This window comes from Ranitomeya variabilis, chromosome 6 (genome assembly GCF_051348905.1).
Source record: "Ranitomeya variabilis isolate aRanVar5 chromosome 6, aRanVar5.hap1, whole genome shotgun sequence".
NCBI lineage: Eukaryota > Metazoa > Chordata > Amphibia > Anura > Dendrobatidae > Ranitomeya > Ranitomeya variabilis.
In genome coordinates, this window is record NC_135237.1 from 572,260,444 (window position 1) to 572,275,137 (window position 14,694).

A 14,694-nucleotide genomic window follows, 5' to 3' on the forward strand; every position below is an offset into this window, starting at 1 on the left:
AACAGATTTACCAAGCTTTTTAGTGCGCTTAGAGCATGCTGATATAACATGAGTAGAATCACCACAATAGAAACACAACCCATTTTTCCGTCTAAAATTCTGCCGCTCGCTTCGGGACAGAATTCTATCACACTGCATACTCTCTGGCGACTTCTCAGTGGACACCGCCAGATGGTGCACTGGTTTGCGCTCCCGCAAACGCCTATCGATCTGAATAGCCATTGTCATGGACTCATTCAGACCCGCAGGCACAGGGAACCCCACCATAACATCCTTAATGGCATCAGAGAGACCCTCTCTGAAAGTCGCCGCCAGGGCGCACTCATTCCACTGAGTAAGCACAGACCATTTACGGAATCTTTGGCAGTAAATTTCCGCTTCATCTTGCCCCTGAGATAGGGACATCAAAGTTTTTTCTGCCTGAAGCTCCAAATGAGGTTCGTCATAAAGCAACCCCAAGGCCAGAAAAAACGCATCCACATTGAGCAACGCAGGATCCCCTGGTGTCAATGAAAAAGCCCAGTCTTGAGGGTCGCCCCGGAGCAAGGAAATCACAATCCTGACCTGCTGTGCAGGGTCTCCGGCAGAGCGAGATTTCAGGGACAAAAATAATTTGCAATTATTTCGAAAATTCTGAAACCCGGATCTATTCCCCGAGAAAAATTCCGGCCAAGGAATTCTCGGCTCAGATACAGGTGCATGACGAACAAAATCTTGCAAATTTTGTACCTTCGTGGCGAGATTATTCAAACCTGCAGTTACACTCTGAAGATCCATTACAAACAGGTGGACACAGAGCCATTCAAGGGTTAAGAGGAGGTAAGAAGCAGCTAGACAGCAATTAAGGGCTAGGCAGCAAAACTCTGAGGGGAAAAAAAAAAAAAAAAAAAAATTTCCCTTCAACACTTCTTTTTCTCCTGCTTCAGCCCAAACAATTAACACTTTGCGGGCCGGTCAAACTGTCATGATCTCAATGGCAAGAGAACATAGCATAAGCATATATAGGAACTAGCTCTTGGAAGATGGGAACTGAGCTGACCATGAACTAAACCTAACGCACAACTAGCAGTGGCCGGGTAGCATGCCTACGTTGATTCTAGATGCCCAGCACCAGCCGGAGGACTAAATAAAGCTAGCAGAGGAAAATATTAGTCCTAGCTCACCTCTAGAGAAATACCCCGAAAGGAGACAGAGGCCCCCCACATGTATTGGCGGTGAGTTGAGATGAAATAACAAACGTAGTATGAAAATAGGTTTAGCAAATTTGAGGTCCACTTACTACATAGCAGAAGACAGAAAGGACACTTTCATGGTCAGCTGAAAACCCTATCAAAAACACCATCCAGAAATTACTTTAAAACTCTGGCATTAACTCATAACACCAGAGTGGCAATTCCTGTTCACAAGAGCTTTCCAGACACAGTAACGAAACTACAGCTGTGAACTGGAACAAAAATGCAAAAACAAACATGGACAAGAGTCCAACTTATCTAGTAGTTGTCTAGGAGCAGGAACAAGCACAGAGAGGCTTCTGATAACATTGTTGACCGGCAAGAAACTAACAGAGCAGCAAGGTTATATAGCGACTCCCACATCTTGATGGGAACAGGTGAACAGAGAAGATGAAGACACCAGTTCAATTCCACCAGAAGCCACCGGGGGAGCCCAGAATCCAAATTCACAACAGGACCCCCCCACCCCACCGATCGTCCCCCCAAGCCACCGGTCTGTCCCGTAGTCCCCTCCGTCCTGTGCTCCACTCCCCCGTCCTCCTGTCCGCTCCCCCCGTGCTCCTATGTCACCCCCCCCCGTGCTCCGACGCCCCCCCGTGCCCCGATCTCCCCCCCTTATACTTACCGAGGCTCCCGGTGTCGGTCCGTCTTCTCCATGGGCGCCGCCATCTTCCAAAATGGCGGGCGCATGCTTAGTGCGCCCGCCGAATCTGCCGGCCGGCAGATTCATTACAAGTACATTTTGATCACTGTGGTAGGTTCTATCACAGCGATCAAAATAAAAAAAATAATAAATAACCCCCCCCTTTATCATTCCCATAGGTAGGGACAATAATAAAATAAAGAAAATATTTTTTTTTCTTTTTCCACTAGGGTTACGGATTCAACTAGGGTTAGAACTAGGGGTAGGGTTAGGGTTAGAGGTAGGGTTAGGGTTTCGGGTAGGGTTAGGGTTAGGGGTAGGGTTAGGGTTATGGCATGTGCACACAGTGCGGATTTGGCTGCAGATCCGCAGCGGATTGGCCGCGGATCCGCAGCGGATTGGCCGCGGATCCGCAGCGGATTGGCCGCGGATCTGCAGCGGATTGGCCGCTGCAAATTCGTAGCAGTTTTCCATCAGGTTTACAGTACCATGTACACCTATGGAAAACCAAATCCGCTGTGCCCATGGTGCGGAAAATTCCGTGCAGAAACGCTGCGTTGTATTTTCCGCAGCATGTCAATTCTTTGTGCGGATTCCGCTGCGTTTTACACCTGTTCATCAATAGGTATCTGCAGGTGAAATCCGCACAAAAAAACACTGGAAATCCGCTGTAAATCCGCAGGTAAAACGCAATGCCTTTTACCTGCAGATTTTTCAAAAATCGTGCGGAAGAATCTCACACGAATCCGCAACGTGGGCACATAGCCTTAGGGTTAGGGTTGGAATTAGAGTTAGGGTTGGAATTAGGGCTAGGGTTGGAAATAGGGTTAAGTGTTGTGAATTTGGTTTTTGGGCTCCCCCGGTGGTCACTGGTGGTACTGGACTTGTGTGCTTCACTTTCTCTGTTCACCTGTTTCCATCAGGATATGGGAGTATCCTATTTAGCCTTGCTTCTCAGTAATTCTAGTGCCGGCCATCAATGTAACCAGAGCCTTTCTGTTGCATGTTCCTGCTTCTAGACTACTATCAGCTAAGTTGGACTCTTAGTCCTAAGTTTGTTTGCATTTTTGTTCCAGTTCACAGTTATGTTATGTTTCTGTAGCTGGAAGCTCTTGTGGGCCGAAATTACCACTCCGGTGTCATGAGTTGACACATGAGTCTTAAAGTAATTTCTGGATGGTATTTTAATAGGGTTTTCAGCTGACCGTGAAGTTCCCTATTGTATCTTCTTGCTATCTAGTAAGCGGACCTCGCTTTGCTGAACCTACCTTCATACTGCGTATGTCTTTTCCTCTGAACTCACCGTCAATATATGTGGGGGGCTTCTGTCTCCTTTTTGGGGGAATTTCCCTAGAGGTAAGCCAGGTCTGTTTTTTCCTCTATTAGGGTTAGTTAGTTCTCCGGCTGGCGCTGGGCGTCTAGGGATAAAACGTAGGTACGTCACCCGGCCACTGTTAGTTGTGTGGTAGGTTTAGCTCACGGTCAGCTCGAGATTCCATCACCCAAGAGCTAGTCTCTGACGTTCCCTTGCCATTGGGAACCATGACAGTATGGCCGGCCAAGGGTTAAAACCGTTGGCAGAAGAAAGGAGAGAAAAAGAAGTCTGCAGATTTTTTTTTTTTTTTCCTCTGAGCTTGCTCTATAGTTGACTTAGTTGCATTTCTGCTCTAATTGCAGCCTTTGTCTCTCTCTCTCCTTCTAATCCTTGAATGGCTCTGATCTCACCTGATTAAAATGGATCCTCAGAGTTTGGCTACAGGTTTGAATAATCTTGCTACGAAGGTTCAAAATTTACAGGATTTTGTTATTCATGCTCCTATATCTGAACCTAGAATTCCTATACCAGAATTTTTCTCCGGGGATAGATCTCGTTTCCTGAATTTCAAAAATAATTGTAAATTATTTCTTTCCCTGAGATCTCGCTCCGCTGGAGATCCCGCACAGCAGGTTAGGATAGTAATTTCCTTGCTGCGGGGTGACCCTCAAGACTGGGCATTTGCATTGGCACCCGGGGATCCTGCGTTGCTCAATGTGGATGCGTTTTTTCTGGCTTTGGGGTTGCTTAATGAGGAACCTAACTTAGAGATTCAGGCTGAAAAAGCCTTGATGGCCCTATCTCAAGGGCAAGATGAAGCTGAAATATACTGCCAAAAATTTCGTAAATGGTCTGTGCTTACTCAGTGGAATGAGTGCGCCCTGGCGGCGAATTTCAGAGAGGGTCTCTCTGATGCCATTAAGGATGTTATGGTGGGGTTCCCTGCACCTACAGGTCTGAATGAGTCCATGACAATGGCTATTCAGATTGATCGGCGTTTGCGGGAGCGCAAACCTGTGCACCATTTGGCGGTGTCTTCTGAGAAGGCTCCAGAAAATATGCAATGTGATAGAATTCTGTCCAGAAGCGAACGGCAGAATTTTAGGCGAAAAAATGGGTTGTGCTTCTATTGTGGTGATTCAACTCATGTTATATCAGCATGCTCTAGACGTACAAAAAAGGTTGATAAGTCTATTTCAATTGGCACTTTACAGTCTAAGTTTATTCTGTCTGTGACCTTGATTTGTTCATTATCGTCAATTACCGCGGATGCCTATGTCGACTCTGGCGCCGCTTTGAGTCTTATGGATTGGTCCTTTGCCAGGCGCTGTGGGTTTGATCTAGAGCCTCTGGAAGTTCCTATACCTCTGAAGGGTATTGACTCTACACCATTGGCTAGTAATAAACCACAATACTGGACACAAGTGACTATGCGTATGAATCCAGACCATCAGGAGACGATTCGCTTCCTTGTGTTGTACAATCTACATGATGTTTTGGTGCTCGGATTGCCATGGTTACAATCTCATAACCCAGTTCTTGACTGGAAAGCAATGTCTGTGTTAAGCTGGGGATGTCAGGGGGCTCATGGGGACGTACCTTTGGTTTCCATTTCGTCATCTATTCCCTCTGAGATTCCGGAATTTTTATCTGATTATCGTGATGTTTTTGAGGAGCCTAAGCTTGGTTCACTACCTCCTCACAGAGATTGCGATTGTACCATAGATCTGATTCCGGGCAGTAAATTTCCAAAGGGTCGTTTATTTAATCTATCTGTACCTGAACATGCTGCTATGCGAGAATATATTAAGGAGTCCCTGGAAAAGGGACATATTCGTCCTTCTTCATCTCCCTTAGGAGCCGGTTTTTTCTTTGTATCTAAAAAAGATGGCTCTTTGAGGCCGTGTATTGATTATCGACTCTTGAATAAAATTACAGTCAGATATCAGTATCCTCTGTCACTGCTGACTGATTTGTTTGCTCGAATAAAAGGGGCTAAGTGGTTCTCTAAGATTGATCTCCGTGGGGCGTATAATTTGGTGCGAATTAAGCAGGGGGATGAGTGGAAAACCGCATTTAATACGCCCGAGGGCCATTTTGAGTATTTAGTAATGCCTTTTGGTCTTTCAAATGCCCCTTCAGTCTTTCAGTCCTTTATGCATGACATTTTCCGGGAATATTTGGATAAATTCATGATCGTGTATCTGGATGATATTTTGATTTTTTCGGATGACTGGGATTCTCATGTCCAACAGGTCAGGAGGGTTTTTCAGGTTTTGCGGGCTAATTCCTTGTGTGTGAAGGGTTCTAAGTGTATTTTTGGGGTTCAAAAGATTTCTTTTTTGGGGTACATTTTTTCCCCCTCTTCCATTGAGATGGATCCTGTCAAGGTTCGGGCTATTTGTGATTGGACGCAACCTTCTTCGCTTAAGAGCCTTCAGAAATTTTTGGGCTTTGCTAATTTTTATCGTCGATTTATAACTGGTTTTTCTGATGTTGCTAAACCTTTGACTGATTTGACCAAAAAGGGTGCTGATGTTGCTGATTGGTCCCCTGCTGCTGTGGAGGCCTTTCGGGAGCTTAAGCGCCGCTTTTCTTCCGCCCCTGTGTTGCGTCAGCCTGATGTTACTCTTCCTTTTCAGGTTGAGGTCGATGCTTCCGAGATCGGAGCTGGGGCGGTCTTGTCGCAGAAAAGTTCCGATTGCTCCGTGATGAGACCTTGTGCGTTCTTTTCTCGAAAATTTTCGCCCGCCGAGCGAAATTATGATATTGGTAATCGGGAGCTTTTGGCTATGAAGTGGGCTTTTGAGGAGTGGCGTCATTGGCTTGAGGGGGCTAGACATCAGGTGGTGGTATTGACCGATCACAAGAATTTGATTTATCTTGAGTCTGCCAGGCGCCTGAATCCTAGACAGGCGCGCTGGTCGTTGTTTTTCTCTCGGTTTAATTTTGTGGTCTCATACTTACCAGGTTCTAAAAATGTGAAGGCGGATGCCCTTTCTAGGAGTTTTGAGCCTGATTTCCCTGGTGATTCTGAACCTACAGGTATCCTTAAGGATGGGGTGATATTATCTGCTGTTTCCCCAGACCTGCGACGGGCTTTGCAGGAGTTTCAGGCGGATAGACCTGATCGTTGCCCGCCTGGTAGACTGTTTGTTCCTGATGATTGGACCAGTAGAGTCATCTCGGAGGTTCATTCTTCTGCGTTGGCAGGTCATCCCGGGATCTTTGGTACCAGGGATTTGGTGGCTAGGTCCTTTTGGTGGCCTTCTCTGTCTCGAGATGTACGAGTTTTTGTGCAGTCTTGTGATGTTTGTGCTCGGGCCAAACCTTGTTGTTCTCGGGCTAGCGGATTGTTGTTATCTTTGCCCATTCCAAAGAGGCCTTGGACTCACATCTCTATGGATTTTATTTCTGATCTCCCTGTTTCTCAGAAAATGTCTGTCATCTGGGTGGTGTGTGACCGTTTTTCAAAGATGGTTCATTTGGTGCCCTTGCCTAAGTTGCCGTCCTCTTCCGAGTTGGTTCCTCTGTTTTTTCAAAATGTGGTTCGCTTGCATGGTATTCCGGAGAATATCGTTTCTGACAGGGGGACCCAGTTCGTGTCTAGATTTTGGCGGGCGTTCTGTGCTAGGATGGGCATTGATTTGTCTTTTTCGTCTGCGTTCCATCCTCAGACTAATGGCCAGACTGAGCGAACTAATCAGACCTTGGAGACTTATTTGAGGTGTTTTGTGTCTGCGGATCAGGATGACTGGGTTGCCTTTTTGCCGTTGGCGGAGTTTGCCCTCAATAATCGGGCTAGTTCTGCCACTTTGGTTTCTCCTTTCTTTTGCAATTCGGGGTTTCATCCTCGCTTTTCTTCTGGTCAGGTGGAGTCTTCGGATTGTCCTGGAGTGGATACTGTGGTGGATAGGTTGCATCGGATTTGGGGACAGGTGGTGGACAATTTGAAGTTGTCCCAGGAGAAGACTCGGCATTTTGCTAACCGCCGTCGTCGTGTTGGTCCTCGTCTTCGTGTTGGGGACTTGGTGTGGTTGTCTTCTCGTTTTGTCCCTATGAGGGTTTCTTCTCCTAAGTTTAAGCCTCGGTTCATCGGCCCGTATAAGATTTTGGAGATTCTTAACCCTGTGTCCTTTCGATTGGACCTCCCGGCATCTTTTTCTATCCATAATGTCTTCCATCGGTCATTATTGCGCAGGTATGAGGTACCGGTTGTGCCTTCCGTTGAGCCTCCCGCTCCGGTGTTGGTTGAGGGTGAATTGGAGTACGTTGTGGAGAAGATCTTGGACTCCCGTGTTTCCAGACGGAAACTTCAGTATCTGGTCAAGTGGAAGGGCTACGGTCAGGAGGATAATTCTTGGGTGACAGCCTCTGATGTTCATGCCTCTGATTTGGTCCGTGCCTTTCATAGGGCTCATCCTGATCGCCCTGGTGGTTCTTGTGAGGGTTCGGTGCCCCCTCCTTGAGGGGGGGGGTACTGTTGTGAATTTGGTTTTTGGGCTCCCCCGGTGGTCACTGGTGGTACTGGACTTGTGTGCTTCACTTTCTCTGTTCACCTGTTTCCATCAGGATATGGGAGTATCCTATTTAGCCTTGCTTCTCAGTTATTCTAGTGCCGGTCATCAATGTAACCAGAGCCTTTCTGTTGCATGTTCCTGCTTCTAGACTACTATCAGCTAAGTTGGACTCTTAGTCCTAAGTTTGTTTGCATTTTTGTTCCAGTTCACAGTTATGTTATGTTTCTGTAGCTGGAAGCTCTTGTGGGCTGAAATTACCACTCCGGTGTCATGAGTTGACACATGAGTCTTAAAGTAATTTCTGGATGGTATTTTAATAGGGTTTTCAGCTGACCGTGAAGTTCCCTATTGTATCTTCTTGCTATCTAGTAAGCGGACCTCGCTTTGCTGAACCTACCTTCATACTGCGTATGTCTTTTCCTCTGAACTCACCGTCAATATATGTGGGGGGCTTCTGTCTCCTTTTTGGGGGAATTTCCCTAGAGGTAAGCCAGGTCTGTTTTTTCCTCTATTAGGGTTAGTTAGTTCTCCGGCTGGCGCTGGGCGTCTAGGGATAAAACGTAGGTACGTCACCCGGCCACTGTTAGTTGTGTGGTAGGTTTAGCTCACGGTCAGCTCGAGATTCCATCACCCAAGAGCTAGTCTGTTATTTAAGTTCTCTGACGTTCCCTTGCCATTGGGAACCATGACAGTTAAGATTAAGCTTGTGGTTAGGGTTACGGATAGGGTTAGGGGTGTGTTGGGGTTACAGTTGTGGTTAGGGTTGGGATTAGGGTTAGGGTTGGGATTAGGGTTAGGATTAGGGTTAGGGTTGGAATTAGGGTTACGGGTGTGTTGGGGTTAGGGTTGTGGTTAGGGGTGTGTTGGGGTTAGGGTTGTGATTAGGGTTATGGCTACAGTTGGGATTAGGATTAGGGGTGTGTTGGGGTTAGAATTGAGGGGTTTCCACTGTTTAGGCACATCAGGGGTCTCCAAACGCAACATGGCGCCACCATTGATACCAGCCAATCTTGCGTTCAAAAAGTCAAATGGTGCTCCCTCCCTTCCAAGCCCCGACGTGCGCCCAAACAGTGGTTTACCCCCACATATGGGGTACCAGCGTACTCAGGACAAACTGGGCAACAACTGTTGGGGTTCAATTTCTCTGTTACCCTTGCAAAAATAAAAAATTACTTGCTAAAACATAATTTTTGAGGAAAGAACAATTATTTTTTATTTTCACGGCTCTGCGTTATAAACTTCTGTGAAGCACTTGGGGGTTGAAAGTGCTCACCACACATCTAGATAAGTTCCTTGGGGGGTCTAGTTTCCAAAATGGGGTCACGTGTGGCGTGTTTCTACTGTTTAGGCACATCAGGGGCTCTGCAAATGCAATGTGATGCCCGCAGACCATTCCATCAAAGTCTGCATTTCAAATGTCACTACTTCCCTTCCGAGCCCTGACGTGTGCCCAAACAGTGGTTTACCCCCACATATAGGGTATCAGCGTACTCACAACAAACTGGGCAACAAATATTGGGGTCCAATTTCTCCTGTTACCCTTGTGAAAATAAAAAATTGCTTGCTAAAACATCTTTTTTGAGGAAAGAAAAATGATTTTTTATTTTCACGGCTCTGCGTTGTAAACTTCTGTGAAGCACTTGGGGGTTGAACGTGCTCACCACACATCTAGATAAGTTCCTTGGGGGGTCTAGTTTCCAAAATGGGGTCACCTGTGGGGGGTTTCTACTGTTTAGGCATATCAGGGGCTCTGCAAACGTAACATGATGCCCGCAGACCATTCCATCAAAGTCTGCATTTTAAAACGTCATTACTTCCCTTCCGAGCCCCGGCATGTGCCCAAACAGTGGTTTACCCCCACATATGGGGTATCAGCATACTCAGGAGAAACTGGACAACAACTTTTGGGGTCCAATTTCTCCTGTTACCCTTGCAAAAATAAAAAATTCTGGGCTAAAAAAATATTTTTGAGGAAAGGAAACACATTTATTATTTTCACGGCTCTGCATTATAAACTTCTGTGAAGCACTTGGGGGTTCAAAGTGCTCACCACACATCTAGATAAGTTCCCATGGGGGTCTAGTTTCCAAAATGTGGTCACTTGTGGGGAGTTCCTACTGTTTAGGCACACAGGGGCTCTCCAAACGCGACATGGTGTCCGCTAATGATTGGAGCTAATTTTTCATTCAGAAAGCCAAATGGCATGCCTTCCCTTCCGAGCCCTGCCGTGCGCCCAAACAGTGGTTTACCCCCACATACGGGGTATCATCGTACTCAGGACAAACTGGACAACAACATTTGCGGTCCAATTTCTCCTATTACCCTTGGGAAAATAAAAAATTCTGGGCTAAATATCATTTTTGAGGAAAGAAAAATTATTTTTTATTTTCACGGCTCTGCGTTATAAACTTCTGTGAAGCACCTGGGGGTTATAAGTGCTCACTATGCATCTAGATAAGTTCCTTGGGGGGTCTAGTTTCCAAAATGGGGTCACTTGTAGGGGATCTCCAATGTTTAGGCACACAGGGGCTCTCCAAACGCGACATGGTGTCCGCTAACGATTGGAGCTAATTTTCCATTCAAAAAGTCAAATGGCACGCCTCCCCTTCCGAGCCTTGCCGTGCACCCAAACAGTGGTTTACCCCCACATATGAGGTATCGGCGTACTCAGGAGAAATTGACCAACAAATTTTAGGATCCATTTTATCCTGTTGCCCATGTGAAAATGAAAAAATTGAGGCTAAAAGAAATTTTGTGTGAAAAAAAAGTACTTTTTCATTTTTAGGGATCAATTTGTGAAGCACCTGAGGGTTTAAAGTGCTCACTATGCTTCTAGATAAGTTCCTTGGGGGTCTAGTTTCCAAAATGGGGTCACTTGTGGGGGAGCTCCAATGTTTAGGCACACAGGGGCTCTCCAAACGTGACATGGTGTCCGCTAGCGATGGAGATAATTTTTCATTCAAAAAGTCAAATGGCGCTCCTTCCCTTCCGAGCCTTACCATGTGCCCAAACAGTGGTTTACCCCCACTTGTGAGGTATCGGTGTACTCAGGAGAAATTGTCCAACAAATTTTAGGATCCATTTTATCCTGTTGCCCATGTGAAAATGAAAAAATTGAGGCTAAAATAATTTTTTTGTGAAAAAAAGTACTGTTTCATTTTTACGGATCAATTTGTGAAGCACCTGGGGGTTTAAAGTGCTCACTATGCTTCTAGATAAGTTCCTTGGGGGGTCTAGTTTCCAAAATTGGGTCACTTGTGGGGGAGCTCCAATGTTTAGGCACACGGGGGCTGTCCAAACGCGACATGGTGTCCGCTAAAGATTGGAGCCATTTTTTCATTGAAAAAGTCAAATGGCGCTCCTTCCCTTCCGAGCCCTGCCGTGCGCCCAAACAGTGGTTTACCTCCACATATGAGGTATCAGCATACTCAGGACAAATTGGACAACAACGTTCGTGGTCCAGTTTCTCCTTTTACCCTTGGGAAAATAAAAAAAATTGTTGCTAAAAGATAATTTTTGTGACTAAAAAGTTAAATGTTCATTTTTTACTTCCATGTTGCTTCTGCTGCTGTGAAACACCTGAAGGGTTAATAAACTTCTTGAATGTGGTTTTGAGCACCTTGAGGGGTGCAGTGTTTAGAATGGTGTCACTTTTGGGTATTTTCAGCCATATAGAACCCTCAAACTGACTTCAAATGTGAGGTGGTCCCTAAAAAAATGGTTTTGTAAATTTTGTTGTAAAAATGAGAAATCACTGGTCAAATTTTAACCCTTATAACTTCCTAGCAAAAAAAAAATTTGTTTCCAAAATTGTGCTGATGTAAAGTAGACATGTGGGAAATGTTATTTATTAACTATTTTGTGTCACATAACTCTCTGGTTTAACAGAATAAAAATTCAAAATGTGAAAATTGCAAAATTTTCAAAATTTTTGCCAAGTTTCCGTTTTTTTCACTAATAAACTCAGAAATTATCGACCTAACTTTACCACTAACATGAAGCCCAATATGTCACGAAAAAACAATCTCAGAATCGCTAGGATCCGTTGAAGCGTTCCTGAGTTATTACCTCATAAAGGGACACTGGTCAGAATTGCAAAAAACGGCAAGGTCATTAAGGCCAAATAGGCTGGGTCATGAAGGGGTTAATAAAACAACATCATGTATTTTCTTTTATTTAAACCTGCTGGAACCCTAGTGTTTAATTTTAGCATCCACCAAGCTTCTCTGCTCCTCAATATAGTTTCAACATCACCCCCTCTTTGTGACTTGTGTATTTTTTCTATGGCATAGATTTTTAGTGAATCTAAATTGCCGTTATGGCAATCTAAAAAGTGCTTAGAAACTTGTGATATGTTCCTATTGGAATTAGCATTTTCTACGTCGTGAATATGTTCCCGAATTCTGGCTTTGAGCTGACGTATAATACTTCCCACATATTTCAAACGACAAAGCGTACATTCCATGACATAAATTACATTGCAAGTATTGCAGTTCAGAAACGTTTTTATGGGAAATGTGTGTTGTTCACTAGAATCTAGAATTAATAAACAAACTTCATTAATAAGCTTGGCATATGGCAAAACATACAGTACAAGTAATTGTCATTTTAGTGCCATAAGCACATTTGTTGCGTTTTTTGCCTGCGATTGTAACTACTCATGAATATTTTGCTTTTGCCTTTGGTACAGTTTTTTTTTTCTTTTTTGCAATTTATATTTGTTGTTGTCATGTTCAATGTTCAAAGTATTTAGTTATTAATAACTGTAGCCATAATTGTTCAATTCTTAATAATTTTTATCTATGTATATTTTATCTTTTATATAGATTTCATTGTATAAATCTTTTTAATCTGTATAATCATTGGTAATATTTTTGTTTTGTTACATATGTATATTGTTCAAATGGATTACCGTGTTATGAACTTTTTATATCTGTTTATCTTGCGCCCACTTTTCAAATTAGTTATGTTAATCATTTACCCCAGAGGTGTCAAACTGCATTCCTCGAGGGCCGCCAACAGGTCATGTTTTCGGGATTTCCTTAGCATTCCACAAGGTGCTGGAATCATTCTGTGCAGGTGATTAAATTATCACCTGTGCAATACAAGGAAATCCTGAAAACATTACCTGTTGGCGGCCCCCGAGGAATGCAGTTTGACACCTCTGATTTACCCCACCGGTATGTTTTCCGGTTTAGGGCTCTTTAAGTGGGACACATGGGTCTTTTGGAATGTCATGATTAAGGGAGCTTAGTCTTCAGAGACACGTTGAGATTCTTACCCATATGGCTCGTGCTGAAGTCTGTATCCTCTATGCTTAAAGTTTGTGAATAAAGAAAACTCTTTTTTACGGATTTGGTGAAGCTGGACATTCTCTTCTCTTTTTTGATACTACAAAGGATGAACCAACTCATGTAATCTGCCAGCTTTACAAAAAAAAACTGAGTGGAGATAAAAAGGGCGATAATTTGACTACTACATGTATGAACCTTCAAATGTGCAATCAACATGCATTACTGTGGGAATTCCACTGCACAAAAATGCAGACCACCGGACCTCAGCAACCATCAACTGCCCCATCAATCACATTTGCTGCTTCTTCCACCCCCTCTCTTATCGTGCCAACTATTGAGATGCAGATCTTCAACCACAGAACCTCGGGTTCTTTACCATCTCCAGTCATCCTGACTGAGAACCCGCTATCAGCTGTAACAAAAGCTTGCTGCTTTTGATCGATCTCAGAGAAGGAGCACACCACAACTTTCTCAATCCACCTTAACATCTCCACCTGCACCTCTCTCACGGTCTGGCAGTTTGTCCGGTTCACCGTACTCCGCTCTCTCTCACCACTGTAGCCAGCCCACTGTATCGCATTTGTGGTCACATAAAATATTGTTTCCTCCTATGCATGGCAAAACCAAGAGGTTGAACTCCACCAGCTCCAATCTTTGAGGCACGGAAATGCTGCCTTTCTGCCTGGTAGATTCAACTGGTTTCCGAAAGCTGATGGCCGTCGCAGTCCCCCAGTACCAATTGCCCAGTTGCCATTACTTTTCTAAGAAAGCTGTGCCTCTGCTACACCAACATGATGCAGACAACATCACCCATTGCTTGACTAAATCTATGTCTGCCAGTGTGCATTTCACCACAGACACTTGGATGCATAAGCATGGCCATGGGCATTACATCTCTTTGACTGGGCACTGGTTGACTCTGGTGGCTGCGTGGGCAGGAAATCAAGGGGCTGTGTTATGATCTGGTGGCCAAAGAGCAGCATGGGACGCACTCTGGAGAAGGTGGTACCTGTACTGACCGCAGACCCTGAACTTAACACCGCAACTAGAAGTAGCCGTGGAATGTACCTTTCACTCCCTAGACATCTCGACACAGCCGGAGTACTAATTACCCCTAGAGATAGAAACGGGAAAACTATCTTGCCTCAGAGAAAACCCCCCAAAGGATAGACAGCCCCCCACAAATATTGACTGTGAGAGAGAGGGAAAAAACATACACAGACTGAAATCAGAATTTAGCAAAGGAGGCCACTTCTAGCTAGATAGAAAGGATAGGACAGAGTACTATGCGGTCAGTATTAAAACACTAGAAAATATCCACCTCAGAAAATACAGAATCTACACATCTAACTAAAGATATGGAGGGTATATCTGCATCTCCAGAGATACCAGCTTGGCTAAACAAATCCTTATACAGACCAAGCTGGATTAGACAAAAACATGGAAAAGAACTGAACAATAAGGCCCACAGCATGTGGACAGCAAAAAATCAAGGGCAGAACTTATCTTTGTTGAAATGAACAGCAAAGCAGAAGAGACCAGGCAGGGATGTGAATCCTCCAAGAACAATGGACAACTGGCACTGACTAAAGGGTCAAGCAAGACTAAATAGCCCAGTCAGAATTACAAAAAGTGAACACACCTGATAAATGCTGCGATCCAAAGACAGCAGCACTACCACTTATAACCA